This window comes from Bison bison, unplaced genomic scaffold, assembly GCF_000754665.1.
Source record: "Bison bison bison isolate TAMUID 2011002044 unplaced genomic scaffold, Bison_UMD1.0 scf7180017845485, whole genome shotgun sequence".
In the NCBI taxonomy this organism is placed as follows: domain Eukaryota; kingdom Metazoa; phylum Chordata; class Mammalia; order Artiodactyla; family Bovidae; genus Bison; species Bison bison.
Window position 1 is genome coordinate 9554 of NW_011476058.1, and position 4816 is coordinate 14369.

The window sequence follows — 4816 nt, forward strand, 5'->3', positions numbered from 1 at the left end:
AAACTAAGGCACAGAACTGACGGAACACTTGCCCAAGTGCTGGCCAGAGGTCTAACTGCTGGCCAGAGGTCTGTCCAGAGTTGTGGGCTAGAAACCCAGAGGGTGTGCTGTCTCAGTTTAGTTACTCTCCGTGGCTCAGCTCAGTGCTGGAGACTCAGGTGAGTCAGGCCCCACTCCCTCCAGGAATGCCAGTCTCTGGGGAAAGCCAAGCAGGGACACAAGGGCCTGGGCAGAGAGTGGGCAGCTCTGTCCCAGGAAGGGCACCAGCAGAGACATCTCCATTCTGAGGCTGCCCAGCTCAGGAACCCAGGACCCTTCTGCACCTGGCAGGAGCTGGGATGTGTGAGACACAGGTTAGATCCCGAGAGGCCAGGGTAACAGTGGGGCTGCTGTCTGCAAGGGGCTTGCTCACCATTGCAGGGGTTTAAGCAGAGGGAGTGACAGTGTTTCAGAAGGATCCTTCTGACTGCTGGGCAAGGAAGAAAGACAGTCTCTGAGAGGGACAAACAGGAGGAGGAGCAGGTGGGTGCTTCTGCTGCAGGAGGCATCTGGGAAGCACCTGGGAAGAAAGGACCAGGACACCTCTCGAGGATGTTCTGGGGAGTGATGGGAGAGCCAGCAGCAGAGAGGTAGAGGGAGACCCCCAGAGGAATGGAATGGGGGCAGACTTCAAAGACAGAGCACAGCCTGCGTGTGGGTGGACATGAGGAGGAGTTGGCCCAGAGGAGACCGACAGCCTGCCCTGCTCCGTGCTCTAGAACCTGTGTGACAGTTCTCAGCAAGAGGCCAGGGCTCCTACCTAGTTACTCCCTGGGGGTCAGAAAAGGGAATCCCGATCTGGTAAGCTCTGAGCCCCGCTTCAGCTGAAGCCTAGGCAGACAGCAGACACAGGAGTTGATGGGCCTGAAGTCCCTGGAAGGCAGAGTGGCCAGGGAAGGGCTTCTCCCTTCCCCAAAGTCTCCCTTCCCCCAGGTGTCCTCCTCTCCCACCCTGCCCTCACATGGGCTCCAGCTGCACACTGTGTGTTTGACAGTTGACACCAGCCTCTCTATGGCCAGAGCCAGACAAAAACTCCATCACCCTCCAAAGTGAAAGTGTTCGTTGCTAAGTCCTGTCTGACTCTTTGCAACCCCATGTACTGTAGCCTACCAGGCTCCTCTGTCCATGGAATTCTCCAGGCAAGAATACTTGAGTGGGTTGCCATTTCCTTCTCCAGGGGATCTTCCTGACCTAGGGATCAATCCTGCATCTCCTATATTGGCAGACATCTTTTGCCGAGAGCCACCAGGGAAACCCATCACCCTCTGTGATGGCGGCTAATCTCCAGTCCTCGGATGTACTTATATTTACTCAACCAATCCCACATTGAGAAGTATTTAAGTTGCATTCTTTCCCCCCACCCACCCCCCCCTTTTTTTTTTTTTTTGCCACTTCAGTCCTTTTTCTTTGTTTTAAAGAATTTTTGTTTGTTTTGTTTTGGCCACAGATGCATACTGTGGGATCTTTACTCCCCAACAAGGGATTAAACCCACACCCTTGGCAACGAAGTCTTGTAGTTCTAACTGCTGGACTGCCAGGGAATTCCCTTCAGTCCTTTTTTTTGCTTAGCTCATTAGAAAGGAGAACATCTGTGAAAACACAGATTTAATGGCTATTGGTAGTTTCAAATATAATTTAGATCATTTATTTATTTTTGGCTGTGCTGGGTCTTCATTTCTGCATGCAGACTTTCTCTAGTTGCAAAGAGCAGGGATTACTCTCTAGCAGCAGTGTGCAGGCGTCTCTTTGTGGTGGCTTCTCTTGTTGCAGAGCACGGGCTCCAGGGTGCACAGGCTTCCATAGTTGCGGCTCTCAGCCTCTGGAACATGGGCTCAGTAGTTGTGGCATGTGGGCTTAGTTGCCCCGCAGCTTGTGGAATCTTCCTGGACCAGGGATCAAACCTGTGTTTCCTGCATTGGCAGGCGGATTCCTAACTACTGGGCCATCAGGGAAGTTCTCTAATATAATTTAAATGCATGGAATGCCATGAAGATTAGTGTATGTCCTTGAACCATCTAAGTCCATGCCCCACTCCGCTTGTGGTCCAGCTTCCTCACTTGGGAGGGCCCTGGCACTGTCCATTGGCAGGTATACACTGAGCACCTACTGTGTGTCAGGGACACAAAGCCGTCATGCTGTGCACCTCTTCCATCCAGACGCATCGCACCTCTTCCAGGGACAGTCCTCCCCAGTAAAGGGTGCCATCCCTTCCAGCCTCCTTCAGGACCTTGTCCATAACCATCCCCTCTCTTGATACTGGCCATTCCACCTCTCCTGCCATGCCAACTCAGACCCTACACCCTATAGGGGATGTTAAACAAAACAGAGCTCAGCTTTGGGGTCAACTGAGTTTAATCCCAACTTTGCATTGCCCAGTTGGTGACTGTCTGTGGCTCATGTCCCCCATCTATAAATGGGGACATTAATCATCCCCGCCTCTGGGAGTTGTCCTGTGATTCTGACAAGGTAGTGCAGCACTCAGTGCCTAGACACTTACTAACTGCCAGTAAACCAAGGCAGCCAGGCAAGTACTGCGCCAGCCAGCCCTGGCTAGACAGAGCATTCTAGCCCACTCCTGCCAGTGAACCACACACACTGCCTCTGAGTGGTAAAGCAGGATTTGTGACCTCCTGTCAAATCAATTCTTCCCATGGTCAGATCCACCAATTAAACTGAATGGGAAGACACAGAAAGAAGGAGCTAGTGGGTACAAGATACTCCTAGCTAGTGGGTACGCCAGGCAGGAACACTGTATACCATGTCCCTGTCCTCCAGCGGTTCCCAGACCAGCCAAGACCAAACAACAGGCCATAGGGGAACAAGCAGGGCCTTAAGGTACTGAGGTTACTGGTTTTACTTCATGGGTTTGAGGGTGAGGCGGGCCCCAGAGTAGACTTTATGGAGACTTGGGACCCGAGAGAGGAGCAGAGATTTGCCACACTGGGAGTTGGAGGTCTGGATTGCCTGGCACAGGGTAAGTGCTTGGGAAGCTGGGACCTGCTAGTCTTCCCCCTGGCCTTAGTGAAAGTACTGAGAAAACCACACCTACTGTGTGAACTGGCAACTCCACTTCTAAGTATCCACCCAAGAGGAACGAGGGTCTATGTCTATTTCCCTCTAGGAATGAGGGAAATGAACGTGTAGGAAGAACCTTCATAGGGGCATTACTTACAATGGCCCCAAACTGGAAGCCACCCAAATGCCCATCAAGTGAGGAACAGGGGAGTAAATTCTTACAATGACCCATGTGGTAATTAAAAAAACAACAACAACACTGAGAAGAATGGATTTCATTGATACTATGTTGATCCAAAAGAAGGAATAACCAGGAGTACACAGGGCAAGCTCCTGCAAGATAGTCCAGGACAGGCAAAGGAGGCTGTGACTCACTCTGGTGACAGAAGTCAGAAAAGCAGTTGGAGGGGTAACCTCTAGGGACACATAGTGACTTGAGGGAAGTTTCTGGAGTGATAGAAATATTCTGTACCTTGATCTCGGCTGTGTTTACACAGGCCTGTTGTTCAGTTGCCCAGTTGTGTCCAACTCTTTAAAATCCTATCAGGCTGCACACTTAAGATTTATGCACTTAATGTTTTGTGTGTGTCCGACTCTTTGCAACCCCATGGACTGCAGCACGCCAGGTTTCCCTGTCCTTCACTATGTCCCGGAGTTTGATCAAATTCACATCCGTTGAATTGGTAATGCCATCTAACCATCTCATCTTTTCTCGTCCCCTTCTCGTCCTGCCTTCAATCTTTCCCAGCACCAGAGTCTTTTCCAATGAATCAGCTCTTCTCATCAGGTGGCCAGTTTTGGAGCATCAGCTTCAGCAACAGTCCTTCCAATGAATATTCAGGATTGATCTCCACAAAAGTTAGTAATACGTATTAATGATGAGAGCGACCAGTTACTGAGTGCTGTGTTCTAGGCACTAACGTCCTTCTCTTAGACCCTGATCCCACTGCCCTGTAAATTATTCGTCCACATGACCACCAAGCACAGGAAAAGCGATTTTGCAAAGGCCTGGAAACGTCTTCCAGAACGCAAGTCTTGTTAGGAAGGAGCCTGGGCCTGCCTCTCAGGAAAGGCCATAATCGGCCAACGCGCAGACACTGCGTCCACGGCGCAGAACACCGCCCAGCGCCGACCCGGCAAAGGTGCGGACGTGACTCCTGCCGCAAGGAGACAGCAGACCCCTCCCTCCGCGATCCCGCGGAGCGCCCAGCCTGCAAGATAGGAGACAAGCCAGCCAATCACAGCCGGCCCGGCGCGGGGGTCACTTGATTAAGGGCCTCCGTCACCTAGGCTGACCAAGCGCCTCCAATGGGCGAGCTGTCCTGCAGCAGCCAATGAACAGCAGTCTTACGTCCTGCGCCGGCGCTCCGGCTCCTCAGCCGAATTTCCGCAGTGAGCGCTCCACGCAGAATGCCGGTTGGCTTCCAGCCAGCCAATCACCGCGGCTCCTAGGGCGCTCCAGCCAATGGCCGCCCGCCTGTCCGCGGCGGACCGCGACGGTTGGCCCGGCGCTCCCGCAGCCCGCGGGAGGCGGGGGCGGATTGGCGCAGGCGGGGCCCAATGGGCCACACGCGCGAGGCGCGGGGCCTATGAGCGCGCCGGGGGCGGGGCGGGCCCGGCAGCAGGCGGCTGCGAGGAAGAGCGGCCGGCCGGTGGCGGCGACGGCGGCGGCCGGTGGCGGCGGCGTCGGCTGGCGGCCATGGCGGAGGCGGAGGCTGGCGGCGACGACGGCCGCTGCGTGCGGCTGAACGCCGAGCGGGCC